Source organism: Lucilia cuprina, chromosome 5 (genome assembly GCF_022045245.1).
Source record: "Lucilia cuprina isolate Lc7/37 chromosome 5, ASM2204524v1, whole genome shotgun sequence".
NCBI lineage: Eukaryota > Metazoa > Arthropoda > Insecta > Diptera > Calliphoridae > Lucilia > Lucilia cuprina.
In genome coordinates, this window is record NC_060953.1 from 2,476,533 (window position 1) to 2,491,787 (window position 15,255).

At 31.0% G+C, this 15,255-nt stretch overlaps 1 protein-coding gene across 1 annotated transcript in view; it reads right to left on the reverse strand.

Moving 5' to 3' along the window:
• LOC111685694 (protein naked cuticle) overlaps positions 1-15,255 on the reverse strand; it is a 57,958-nt gene that overhangs the window by 34,894 nt on the left and 7,809 nt on the right. The window lies entirely within an intron of this gene.

The following is a 15,255-nucleotide window of genomic DNA, read 5'->3' on the forward strand; positions in this document are numbered from 1 at the left end:
AGATCAAACCTTAATAAATTTGTACAGCTTTTCTTATTTATTTACATTTTTATGTAAAAGATGCCGACTACTGGGTGATGCCGACATTAGGTGCATTTACCCTATGTTGTTTGTGTGTGTTCATTGAAAACGAAACCTTATATTTGTTTTTGTTTAAACATCAACATTAAGAAAACACATTTTTCTATAGAAAACTAAAACCCTTTTTTGTAGTAAATATGAATAACAAACAACAACAGTGTATAATCAGTTTCAAAGAAATCCCTATTTATTTATGCCACTCTAATTAAGATTTGAATCTTTATTATATTCAGACCTTTTATGCCTGTGTTGTGCTGTTTATAGAGTGTTGTAGTAGTAGTAGTAGTGGTAGTAGGGCCAAACATGGTATTCCAAAAAATAATCATCAACTTCAGCAGAAAAGCAAAAAAAAAATTAACAAAATATGTTTTAAAAAAAAACCCTACAATTGTTAACATTGTTGGGATGTAGTCAAAACCTTTTGAATTCTTTTTTTTTATTTTTCTAAAAAACAACATCATTACATGGCATGCAGTAGTAGTTAACATATACAAATGTATACATATATATATTTTTTAATATCTCTGTCCTGTTGTTGTAAAAATAATAACACCACCATTATCATCCAGTTAGTTGTGTAAACCAGTCAGTCAGTCAGTGGAGTCGTTGCTCAATATATTAATTTTTTTTTTCATTCTATAGCATAAACATAAGAGCTGTTGAATGCCCCATTCATTTTCCGCGTTTTTTTAATGTCCTACATTTTTTTAATAAAAAAAATCATGTTTTTTTTTGTTTTGTTAAATATGAAGTGTAAATTATATGTACATGCTTTAGGACAGTGTTATAAAAAAGTAAAGGCACAAAAAAAAATATTTATAAAAAAATATTTCATCTTTTATATTTTTAAGTTTTTACTCTTTAAAATTTCTTAACATTTTACAAAAAGTACAATTTTCTTAACAAAATTGCTTTAGTTAAACTATACGGCAACACTGTTATGTAAAATGTCACTGTGGTAACACTGTTATAATGTAATTTTTCCCTTATTTGTAAAGAAAAGTTATAATTCTAGAAATTTACAGTAGTATAGCTATATGGTAACATTGGAGTAACAAAATCACTATTTGGCAACTCTTAAATATCCCTATATTTCAGTTTATACAGCTCTGTACGTTAAAGTAATTCTTTAATGCTTAGTTGTTCATTTATTTAACATTTATTTGTTATTATTTTAAGTTATTTAATAAAATTTAGATTTTTTATAAACATTTTTTTAGGCATGCAATATGGCAACACTGGTTGTCTGTTGTCTTCGTTTTTAGAGTATTTTAAAGATCAGTTTCGTTTTACTTACTGTTCAATGAAAAATCTGCTTATTCGGTTTTTTTTACAAAAACTCAAAGACACCTCTAAACTAACGATTTACACGGGTTTTTATAAGTCAAAAACTAATCAGCTGATTTGTCAAGAAACGTAGAAATTAACTAAAGGATTAATTAGTGATGAATCAGCTGATTCATTTTTGGCTTAAGGAAAGTTAATGTAAGTCGTTAGTTTATGAGGTTTTGTATGAGAAAAAACACAAATTATCTGATTAATTACAGAAGTATCAACTGATTCGTTTTTAGCTTACGGAAAGGCAGATTAAGTCGTTAGTGTGATCGCGAGGTTGCCGTTAGATTTTTGTATGAAAAAACACAAATCAACTGATTTATCATTAAAAGTAAAAACTAATTCTTACTTGAGCCTTTATATTGAAATGTTTCACTCTACCTTAAAAACGTAATGTTGCCAAATCTTCAGTAGAGCCGAACATAGGTTTCCGTAAGCCAAACCCGAATCAGCATATTCTTCACGAAACGTAGAAACTAACGGAGGTTGCAATTAGTTTCTACGTTCCGTACTGTGATGTAGCAACTGATTCGTTTCTATCGTTAGTTTGATCATGAAGTTGTGGTTAGGTTTTTGTATAAAAACACAAACTGAAAACTGATTCTTCACAGAACGTACAAACTAATTCTTGCTTGAGCATTTGTTCTGAAATCTTTCATTCTTAGATTTACTTAGAATATGGCAACAGTAGCTCTTTGGCAGAGCCAAACACAGGTTTCCGTAAGCCAAAAAACGAATCAGCTGATTCATCACGGAATGTAGAAACTAACGGAGGTTGCAATTAGTTTCTACGTTCCGTAACGTGATGTAGCATTAATTTGTGTCGTTAGTTTGTTCGTGAGATTGTCTTTAGGTTTTTGTAACATAAAACAACTGATTTATCACAGAACGTAGAAACTTCCTTCTTGCTTAAGACTTTATTCTAAAATATTTCATTCTTATATTTCCTTAGAAAAGCAATATGGAAGCACTAGACCTTCGGTAGAACTAGAAAAACCTTGTTTTACTCTTCTTCATATTGTTTTTCTATTCGCTTTTGTGATTTTATACTTTATTTTGTAACTGCTGTTGTTGTTGTAACACTTTGTTCTTGCCATCTTTGTTTTGCTTTGAATTTCGAAAACAAACTATCAAATTGAAAAATCACAAAATTCTATCAAAATTTGATGCTTTCACCTTAAAATCTAAAAACAACAATCTGGTAACACTTAAATAAACTGTTATTCTATTACTCTATTTGTTTTGTTTACAAAACTTTTCTTTCTTTGCTATTCACTGCTTTGTTTATAAAGTACTTTCTTTTGCAACTGTGAACTGTGGCAACACTAAAGTTACTCTGTTGTCCTTTTAATTCGATTGTTTTTATAACAAATTGCTTTTTTAAGTATTTTACTGCAGAAAATAAAAAACGTGTTCAAACATATTTGAACATAGTTTTAAATCTTATTTTGGTGCATGGGTTTGGTCATAAAAACTATTCGATTAGTTCACTTGAGTTACAAATAAATATTTATCGCTTAGTTTTTTATGACAACCTTTAGTAATGATAAGAATGGTAGCACTAAGATGCACATTAATTCTCTTGTTTATGTAACGCATAGACATTCTGAGATATAATTAGAAATAGATCATATTCTTATCACTAGCGCACTTGAAAACCAACCCTTAAATGGGAATATGAAATTGATAAGATTGAATGCATAAAAAGAGTGCATGAGGTCTTATCTTAGTTATAAGTTAGTTTTAAGATTTTGTTTAATAGTTCTTAAGTTTTTAGTTTTAAAAATAAATTTAGTGTTATTCAAGATTCGTAAGAGTGCTTTACAACCACTCGCAGTCTTGTAACATTCACCGGTAAATTTTGTATTTTTATTTTTACTTAATACAATTTTTACATTTGGTCCTTCGAACCGGATCAGTGCCGTGGCCAGGTTTACTGTTCGTGAAAAAAGCGTCAATCTCGGCTTTGACAGAGATTGAATTAGCAAAAGCTAATTATAAAATTAATATATATGAAAAGTATATTAAAAAATAAATAAAAAGTATATAGAAAAGAATTATACAATATGTCGACAACAATAAAAGAAGACCTAGAAACTAGGCTACGAAAGTACATGGAATCCATGATAATCTCCATTGAAGAAACGATGAGAGATGAGTTAAAAAGAGCTCTAAGAGAGCCTGAAAATGCTCAAAAAGAGCAAGAAGCTTCAAGAGAGCTAGAGAATGCTCCAAAGAAGGACAAGGCGCCAAAGAAGGTTCCACGAGAACCAGTAAAAACTCCACGAGAGTTAAAGATGACTCCACGAGGGTCAGAGAATGCTCCAAGAGAGCAAAAATCTCTATAAAAAAAGAGATAATGAAAGCTCCACGAGAGCTGGAAATGGCATCTATGCCAGAACAGGGTTCAAGAAACCAGAAAAAAAACTCCACGTGAGTTAAAAAGTGCTCCAAGGGAGCATAATGAAGACTGTTGCGATGAAAAGAAGGAGGTAACGGAAAATTATGATGATGATCAAACGGTGGTTGCCGTTGAAGAAGATTATCTGTATGAGGAAGATACTGATTCTAAACAACAAAAAGAAGAGTATAAACAAAACACAGAAGTGTTTAAAAAGATAACATTTAATCTATGCACTTGTTGTTATCGTGGTGAACACGAATTGGAAGAATGCCCAAAATTTGATTCTTTTTCACATGAGAACAAATTTTGGGAGATTGAAAAGAAAATGGAACGATCAAGAGAAGGTATAAGCGGAGTTATAAATTTATTTAATTCTGTATGCGATATTGACGAAAATATTATACAGTTGAGCAACTCTATGAAGCAATTGGAATATTGCTATTCTCAGTGTGGTATGTTCGAAATGGACATAATGATTCAGTGGCACAGATCAAATGTCGAATACGAAAAAGTACTCCAATTGCTAAGGCAGAGAAGAGCAAAAATTAGTAAAGAAACAGAAGACGAGAATAATGAATCTTATTACAAATACAGATTTATTTTAACAATTGAACACTCTGAAGAAACCGATTCAGTTAGTGGTTTGTCTAATGTTCCTGCTAACATTCCCCCGGCAAGTCCTCACTATGGAGGATTTTATAATGGGGATAACACATTCTTGGGTGCTTCTGATCAATATGGTGTTCATGAATCAATCGTTGAAGAAGCCATGAGAAATGAAGTTGGAGATAATGAAGATGATAAACGAGGGAGTACTGGTGTTGTTTTGGAAACTCCTCTTGCTGTAATTGATGTTTCGAGCGCTTATTATGATACTATAGTTGATGAAAAAGATGCATTAGATAAACAACTCAGTAATATCAACACTGAAGCTAAATATGCCGCCAATAATAATTATTCTGATGAAGGGATTAAAAATGAAGCTGGATCTATCGTTAATGAAACCAGTGCTGTTGATATTAGAACTAAAGCCAACATAGACGATGTGTCTTCTACTATAGCCTGTGCAAATGTGTGTATTAAAGCCAATAATGAAAATGCCGAAGATGACAATGATGCTGAAGGAAATAATGGTGATGATAAAATTGCCTGTAATAAAACTGGGGCTATCGATAAAGTAGGAAGTGACAAATTAGCCGAAGATGTTACTATTGATACTGGTGACGAAACGTTATCTTACGCAAACAAAGATAATAATCCAGCCGATGAAAAAGATTATCTTGATGGAGATTTAGATTTGAAGAAAGCGAGCCGGGAGAAGAGAGCTAAGCTGTGGTTGTGGGTTCCTGGCTACTACTGCTACAAGTATAGGAAGAGGAAGTCATGCCAATGATTCTGTTCGGGTTTATTATACATAAGTATTCATAAATTACTATATATATTTACACAAAATAATTATACATACATATATTTAGTATTTCCCCTGGCAGAATGTTCAAACATATTTGAACATAGTTTTAAATCTTATTTTGGTGCATGGGTTTGGTCATAAAAACTATTCGATTAGTTCACTTGAGTTACAAATAAATATTTATCGCTTAGTTTTTTATGACAACCTTTAGTAATGATAAGAATGGTAGCACTAAGATGCACATTAATTCTCTTGTTTATGTAACGCATAGACATTCTGAGATATAATTAGAAATAGATCATATTCTTATCACTAGCGCACTTGAAAACCAACCCTTAAATGGGAATATGAAATTGATAAGATTGAATGCATAAAAAGAGTGCATGAGGTCTTATCTTAGTTATAAGTTAGTTTTAAGATTTTGTTTAATAGTTCTTAAGTTTTTAGTTTTAAAAATAAATTTAGTGTTATTCAAGATTCGTAAGAGTGCTTTACAACCACTCGCAGTCTTGTAACATTCACCGGTAAATTTTGTATTTTTACTTAATACAATTTTTACAAAACGTTTATTCTTTTCTTCTTTTTTATCTGTTTGTTTTGTTTACAAACTTTAAATTAGAGCAAAAACATGTCACTACTTATGTTAATTACTTTTCAAAGCAACTGTGTAGACATTTGTAGCGTTTTTAATATATGATTTTGCTAATTTATATAAAAAATCTAATAAAAATTGCGGGTTAATTGCGTGGGTCAGATTTTAATTACAAGGTTTTTGTGATTAATTTTTTGTAATCACTGTTTTGTGAAAAGTGTGTTTACTGTAAAGTATATGTATTAAATGATTGGCAGGTTTTCGATTAGAAACATTTAAAGGCAAATTGTGTTTTAAATGCAAAACACAAACTAAAGAAATACCGCCTAGTGTCTAAGATTAAGCTGAAATCTATACATGTTTTTAAATCTATTAACAATATGCGGGCTAATTAAACCCCTATTAAGTAATTTTGTAATTTAAAAGAAAGAATTTTTGATATGTAATCTTTAAAGAAAAATCTTTTAAAATATTTGCCCTGACAGCTGCTTAGAAAAAAAGTACTTAAATGAAAACAAACTCCAGCTGTTTGAGTTAACTAATAATTGTTTGAAATGTCATATTTCCAAAGATCATTATCCTGTTTTTGAAAAAAAAAAAACAGAAAAACATTCCCTGTACCTTTATCTGCCTTTCACTTTAATCATTAATCAGCATCTTTAATTTGAAATAATAATCTTTTTGAGTTTTCTTAAGAATTTTAAGATAAATATCAACACTTTTTGTTGTCAAAAAATTTGAGGAACAGCAACCTTTCAAATTGTCATTTATATACATAACAGAAATGTGTGATATTTTTTAGTGTAAACTGAGTACAACGGATAATTAGTCACATTTTGCCTGCATATACAACAACAACAAAAAGTATCAATTGTGGTTGACTCATTAGGGGTTTATTCCAGGAAGAAACTAAATAACACTGTGTGTGGTCGGTTCATCATTCCTGCACTTTCTTAAAAAGCAGAGAAACACTTAAATATTTCCTAAAAATCTTCAAGAAGATAAAGAGCAAAAAAAAAAACATACAATAAATTGACATTTCAAAACATTAAACTATGATTAATCTAGGTTTTTAATAAAACAACAACAACAAAGAAAAAAACTTTAAATATTTATAATAAATAAAGCCAAAAAAAGTTTATAATAATATTGGGAAACAAAAATCTCTAAAATGAAAAATCTAAACGTTTAAAAGTCATCCATCATTGTCAAGACATGGGTGATGCAGTCACAGTAATCTACGCACAATAACCAAAAATAGAAAAAAAAAACAAGTAGGAAAGTATAGTCGGGCATGGCCGACCAATAATACCCCACACCATGAGTATATTTTTAAAATTTTTACTTTTTATAAAAAAACTTTTATGTTGAATATTATTCCAAAATATTTTAGCAATTTATTGATAAAAAAAACCAAAATTTCTAAATGAGGCTTTATATAGGTCAAATATGGGCCGATTCTTGGTAAAATTGGGAAAAGGATATATTTTTAAATGACAGTTAGTTTTGTAGAGTTTCATTGCGATACAAATGGTTACAAATCAATTTTAGACGTTTAAGATATTTTTTGAAGGAGAGTTTGTTCGGGGACTAGGGTCAAATAAGGGCCAATCCTTACGAAAATCTGCAGTGTCATTTATACTTATAAAAAACTTATTTGTACCAATTTTTAGAGAGATAATAGAATATTTGACGTAATTATGGCATAAAAAGTTCAAATCGGGAGGTACGGTTGTATGGGGGCTAGGTGAAATAATGGACCGATTTCAACCATTTTCAATAGGTTTCGTCCCTGTGCCAAACATGCTTGGTCCAAATTTCATCAAATTATCTTGAAAATTGCGGCCTGTACCTTGCGCACAAGGTTTACATGGACAGCCAACCAGCCGGACAGACGGACGGACGGACATGTCTTAATCGACTCAATAAATTAGTCTGAATCGATCGGTATACTTTAAGGTGGGTATTGGACCAATATTTTTGTATGTTACAAACATCAGCACAAACGTATAATACCCTCCCCACTATAGTGGTGTAGGGTATAACAAGTTCAACATATTTATATGCCTCACAATGAAAGGCAATAGAAAAAAAAATAACAGTAAAAACTTTACACAAATTTATTGATTTAAATAACTTTATATAATACTATTTAAATAGGTTTTACTGTATTCAGTTTATCTTATATCTCTATGTTGATGTTTTTAACATACAAACTAAAGTTTGTTTTTTGTTTTTCTTACTGGAGATTCAACATCAGTACCATGGTACGTTTGCGTGTTTTATTATTTAGTAAAGCCGCCGTCTGTCTGTTTGGTCGGTCGGTCGGCCTATTCATGTCAAAAACAAAAGCAACAACCACCACCACATTACACACAAAACAAACCGAAAAAAAAACAAAAAAATCTCCAATATTAAAAAGAAATAAATAGAAAAAAAACGAGAAACAAGTAAAAACTGACTGACTGACAGAATGACTGGCCAGGCCTGGTCGGGGCCAAACAGAAAGCAACCATACTGATGTTTGCTATCATCAATTTCAATTAAGCATACATTTTTCAACAAAAAAAAAACAAAAACTCTTAACATAAGCGGGAATAAATAGTTTAAATGGAAAAAGCGTGAGTAAGTGCTTTACTAAAGGTTTAAGTATGCTAAAGCAATGTTGATAATATTGTTGTTGTTGGAAGGTTTGGGGGGTAGAAAGACCACCCTTAAATAAGCTTTAGCTTTGCAGGTTTTTAATAATTTTTATTAAATTTTCTCATCTGTCAAAAGTTAGAAAAGCTGCTGTCACTTAAAGCTTGACATATTTCGTAAGGGGTGTGTATAAATTGTTGTAAATAAAATTTAATAAAAATTCTGAATGACATAAATATTCTGCGAGCAATTTCAATTTATTATCATACGCCATAGTTGAATTGGTAGAATCAATTACATCACGTAAGAAATTTAACTCATTTTTTTTGAGCTTAAAGAGTAAAGGACTTAATACTTTCTTTTCTAATCGCTTTCATGGGTTCAAAACTAGATCCAGACTTGAACCAATTTTACGACATCTAGTTAAAGATCTTTCATATTCAATTAAGATACAGAGATTGAAGAGAATTGTAAAGATAAGAAGACAAAACATGGTCGTCTACTTTTGCGCGATCGCGTTACCGATCAGAGATACAAGTCGAATGGTTCAAATCGGCGGCGGCTGGCCGCCGTTAATATTTTAAAAACCGCGCTTCTTTCGGCTTAAACGAAGCCGCTGTATTTCAGAAAATAATTTCACCAATTTGAATGGAGTTGCCACACAATACTGTTCCAATATAAAAAAGGTGAAAACTACTATGAATATCCACTTTCTGCAGAAAAAAAAATTATATAGAGACATGTTTCTATATACATTATAGATAATATACATTATAGATCTCGCCTATAAGGTAAATTTCTGAAGAAAAAGTAAATTTGAGTCGACAATTTAGGCGCCGCCGATATTTTCAACAATAAGCCGCCAATCATTTTGCATCGGCTTGTATCCCTGTTACCGACATCTATAAAAGTTACAAGGGAATTTGGGAACTTTGTACTAGATTATCGAACATTAGTCTTGAAATGTTCTTCGAGTTTCAAAACTTTATGGTTTGTATCTCAATCTTCTAAAACAAGACAACAACAATGGCGCTTCTAAGATCACCTAGAGTAATGTGAAGCAGATTATTCTATCGCTCCTAAGAGTTTTCTATTCACATAGAACTCCCTGATAGATTTCCAGTTTGTTTTAAATGTTCCTAGAGTTAAAACAATCGATGCTTAATATAAGTCCAGCTCTCGCGAATAACATCTTGCCTTACTGATCTCTAAGGTATTCCAATTGCCTTAAAATCCTATAAAATTATATGAAGATAATGTTCAAAGATTTCACACTGCCTTGGAGACATTTAAAACAGATTCTCCACTAGCTTCTGCGAATAGGAGTTATTTTTGAAAACATTTAACTAGTATCCTTTTACTCTGTATTTGGATTCATTGGTTGAAAGTAAGTTTTACCAGATAGAGCTTCTCTAGTGGCCGAACGACAATAGATTTAATTGAAAAGCTTTATAATAAAAGTTGCTTTTGTAGCTTTCTTGATATTGTTGTAACAGGGGCAGATAGACATCGATCTGAAGGTATTTAGTTATCAAAACCTTAAGGAGCCAAAGCTTTAATACTTCCATCGACGTTTGGAGCTTTTATATAACAGAAGAACTTTGAACATACAATTCAAGTTAGAATTATGACAATGTCATCAAAAGTTTGATTCATGATTAAATCAAGATCCATGCGTACATTCTTGATCTTCCGCAATCGAATATATACACGATCCTAAAGTTTTACTTCTAAGCTTTTCTTTTCTTCTTTAAACTTTTTGACATAATTTTGTTGGCCACTGTTGGTATTTAAACACATTTTTTTCCATCATTTCAGTTTTTTTCCCTACATCAAGCAGGAAACCAAAGACAAGAAGCTACCGAGTAACAGTTTTTTTTACTTCATATTTATATAAAAACTGTCGATCTTTTTAGCAAAAGAAAACTAAACTCATACCCAACAGAGTTAAACATTTAAAAGGATTCCAACTAACATGTCAGATATTATTGCTATTTCCTATAGCCCGTACAACAAACTAACCAACAAATCTTGTCTGCAACAAAGTATGTATGTACGTAGAGAGAAAGATATGAAACCTGAAACTCTTTGAAACGCACTTCTTGAAAAAGATCAACAAAAACAACAACAAATCGAGTAAAAGAAGACAAAGGGTTTCCAATTGTTAATTCCAGAAAACACTAGCAAGACTTTAACTATATAATACCACGAATTGGAAACCCCTAAGCTATATTAAACTAAAATCCAACAAATACTACTAAAACACCGCTTTAACAAAAGAAAAGACGGGAGAAGCAAACAACAAAAAGAGAAAAAAAAAACGAAAACATCGCACACTTTGAGAGCTTCCTTTCATTCTCTGTGTATGCCGATGCCGACCAAACTACAAAAAAATTGGAAAAAAAAATAAGACAAAAAACAACAAAAACGGTAAGACGACTATAATCACAAGTTATCTGTGGAAACGAAAGAATGAAACAAACAAAAGATCCGCCAGACGTATGGACGTTTATACACAAACACACCTTTGCTGCAACAAAACCAAGCCTACCTTGAATGATGCTGCTGACAGAAGACCCTCTGGCGTTAAATTCCTATAGAAGATCATTTTTAGCTAAAGATCAGTTTAAGCTTTACAAGGGATTACTGTGATGGTTTCTATATTGGTATCCACATCCTTTGCCAGTGTACCTTAACTTGCATTTACGGAAAGTATTATTTTACTTACAGCATCATTGCATTGTTTGGTAGTTAGTGTCAATCTTTCCTGGATATTCTTTGTTTTTTTTTCTGCCGCTCCTGCTTTTTGTAGTAATAGCATCGTTGTTGTTGTTTGCAGTTACATAAAATATACTGGTTTTGTATTATATAAACAGATATATAATGCGGCATATATTCTTAGTAGAAATCTGACTGCTAAGAGTGAAAAGAGTGTTGTCAACTATGTTCAATGTAAGAAAACGTACAAGTAATATAAATATTGCAAATAACTAACTTAAAGGCTCTGGACCAGAGATACCAGCCGAAACGGTTAAAATCAGCCGCGCCGCCGCCGTCTTCTTTTGGCTCAAACGCTAAGCCGTCTTTAACGTAGCCGCTGATAAAGATTGGAATGACACATGTGTTTCGAAAAATAAATTCACCGATTTGAACGGAGTTGCCACTATTTTAAATTATTGTTGCAAATAGAAAAGTGTTGCCACACAATATTGTGCTAATATTAAAATTGTGAAAACTACTATAAATATTCATTTTTCTGCAGAAAAAAAACTTATATAGAGACAGGTTTCTATACAGAGATTTTTCAATATAATAAACGCTTATAAGGTCAATTTCTTAAGAAAAGTTTAAATTGAGCCGACAATTTAGCCGCCGCCGATATTTTCTATAAGCCCTCGCCGAACTAAAATAATTGCGCCGCCGCCGCCGATCATTTTATATCGGCTTGTATCTCTGCTCTAGACACCAGACAGCACTTTACTCCAATATGAAGCTTTATCTGCCGTATATCAAGAACAAATGATCACTAGTTGATCAAAAAACATTCTCAGGCATCTCACTTAACATGAAATCCAATAAAAATGTTGACTAAGGGCTGGTTTCTTACTACTCAGTTAATCTAGACTTAAATTGCTGTTAAATTAAACTCGGAACAAATTTAGGCTAAAGCGAATCAATCCGCTGGAACTTCTATTTCTCACATAAACTTAAAAAATCGTTGTTATTTTTAAGCAAAAAGCTCCTAAATAACTTAAACTACAAACAATACTTTTACAAACGAAAGCAGCAAAGATAAAAAACTTTACATTATTTCTAAAAAAACTTTAGTTTTTCTTTTTTTAAATTTAGTTTACCTGCTTCTTAAGAGTTTTTTTTTTGGAAAAAAGACAGACCGACAGACAAAACAACAAAAAACTAAAAAAAAACTCAACTGGTAAGGTGAGTTTCGGCAAATATTACGTTTATTCTTTTACCTAAGTTTTTTTTTCGTCAGTTAACTTCAGTGATATTTGTTTGTAAATATTTTTAATGGCCAACTTTTTTTGCTTAAGTTTCAAGAGCTGTTCCATCAATGCTGCAATTGCAGACAAGCCGCTTCTTCTACCAGCAATTAGTGTTTAAGGGAATGCGATGATTGAAAGGTAGAGGAGATTTATAATGAAATGATCAAAGTTTGAAAACTGAACAAAAAGAAAGATGAAGAAGGAGCATAATAGGGTTTGTGGTAGATTGTAAATAACAAATCAAGATATTTTTTCTGTTTTTTTTTTCGTTTTTTATAATTTTGGTTTTGGATTTTGCTAAAGGTTCTTTGAAGTTTTTTTCAACTTTTTTCAAATTTTAAGTTCGTTGTTCGTAGTAATACTTGTTTATATTTCTGTATAATATATAAATACCGTGCACAAGAGACTTTTCGAATAAAAACAACAATAATAATACCTTAGAATAACAGAAGGAATCAGGGTTGGATACTTAAAAAACCTAAACAAATTTTAGTTCTAGTTCAGTTCTAGTTCAGTTCCAGTTCAGTTCCAGTTCAGTTCCAGTTCAGTTCCAGTTCAGTTCAGTTCCAGTCCAGTTCCAGTTCAGTTCTAGTTTAGTTCTAGTTCAGTTCTAGTTCAGTTCTAGTTCAGTTCTAGTTCAGTTCTAGTTCAATTCTATTTCAGTTCTAGTTCAGTTCTAGTTCAGTTCTAGTTCAGTTCTAGTTCAGTTCTAGTTCAGTTCTAGTTCAGTTCTAGTTCAGTTCTAGTTCAGTTCTAGTTCAGTTCTAGTTCAGTTCTAGTTCAGTTCTAGTTCAGTTCTAGTTCAGTTCTAGTTCAGTTCTAGTTCAGTTCTAGTTCAGTTCTAGTTCAGTTCTAGTTCAGTTCTAGTTCAGTTCGAGTTCAGTTCTAGTTCAGTTCTCGTTTAGTTCAAATTTATTCCTAACATAGTTTCTTCACACTATGAACGCATGTGGATCAAGATACTACTTTATTTTCCAACTCTGTGTATTACACAGCTCAGAGTTTGAAAACATTTACATATTTACATGTTTGTATGTAAGTATATGATGTAGTGTAGTAGAGTATAGTTTTGCTAGTTGTTGCTCGCCTTACTTGCCTGTCAGCCTTCATTTGTTTACATCGAGTTTTTTCTCTTGCTTTCTTGTTTTGTTTTTGTTTTTATTTTTTTTTCAAACGGAGTAAAGCTGTATAGTAAGTGTGTTTGTAAGTATGTAGTAGTTGTTATTCAGGTTTTTTATTTTAGTTATTGTTTTTCTTTTCTTTAATGTTTGGTTGTTGTTGTTATTTGTAGTATTGTTGGCGGGTCGGTTGGTTGGTCGGCTTTTCAAAAGCAAACGATCAATTATTGTGCTGCTTTTGAATGCCATGCCGAATATCTTCAAAAACAAAAAAAAAACATGTTTTTTGTATTTTATTCTCTACAAAAAGCCAACAACTACAACAGTTTTCAACAACACTTATAACTCGTTTAACGTAGTAGTTGTATTGTATTTGGGGTATTGTTTATTTTAAGTGCTCTACTATCAGAGTTAAAATATCTAATAATTACAAGTGGTTAAATGGAAAAATTGTCATTAATGGCATGCAAATAAAAAAATCTTTTAATGACTTTGTAGTGGTGGGTGTAGATTAATAGTTTATAAGTTTTATTTACTGTTTTGGCTAAAAATTTTTCTTATATTTATTTCAATATTTAAATTTATAGTTTTGACTAAATAAACATCTACTTATTTAAACAGATTTTTTAATTTTATTTATGTAAATAATAAGAACAAAGTTATTTAAAAATGGCAAATTTAGGAAATGTTAAAAGAAATTGGAAAATTTTAGAAATTTAGTTTTGTTCTAGTTTTGTTCTAGTTCAGTTCTAGTTCGGTTCTGTTCTAGTTCTGTTTTAGTTCTGTTCTAGTTCTGTTCTAGTTCTGTTCTAGTTCTGTTCTAGTTCTGTTCTAGTTCTGTTCTAGTTCTGTTCTAGTTCTGTTCTAGTTCTGTTCTAGTTCTGTTCTAGTTCTGTTCTAGTTCTGTTCTAGTTCTGTTCTAGTTCTGTTCTAGTTCTCATCTAGTTCTTTTCTAGTTCTGTTATAGTTCTGTTTTAGTTCTGTTCTAGTTCTGTTCTAGTTAACATTTTGACATCTTTTAAAATTCTTTTAAAACTAAATTAAAAAGTTTTGATAGGGTAAATGCACCTAATGTCGGCATCACCCAGTAGTCGGCATCTTTTACATAAAAATGTAAATAAATAAGAAAAGCTGTACAAATTTATTAAGGTTTGATCTATATTTCATAGAAAATATGGTCTTTTTGCTTTATGAAATGAGTAAATTTAAGTAGGATTACTAATTTCCTCTATATTTGACGTTATTTAGTGACAGCTTTGCAGCATTTGTAGTACTGTCAGTTTTCTTAAAAAAAATTTAGTTTTAGTGCCACCTTAAACAAGTGAATATTTATATGAAATTAAATGATTTATTTGACAAAAATTGATTTAAATGAAAGAAAACAGTTGAAATATTCAATTTAAAGTGAAAAAGTTAGTTAAAAATATATTTTTTTGTAATTTTAATCGCTGCCGCCATTAGGAACACAATTTTTCATGAATTCTTATTGTCGGCATAGGAGTGCCGACTATTGGGTATTAAGTTCGATCATACGTATTCTATAGTCGGCACTCTAAAATTTCTTATTTCTCTATAGAAAATTGGGTATATTACTATGAAAAATTTCTATATAACAATTTTCTCTTCAAAAATTATATGTATAACAGTTATTTTTGTAAAAAAATTTATGT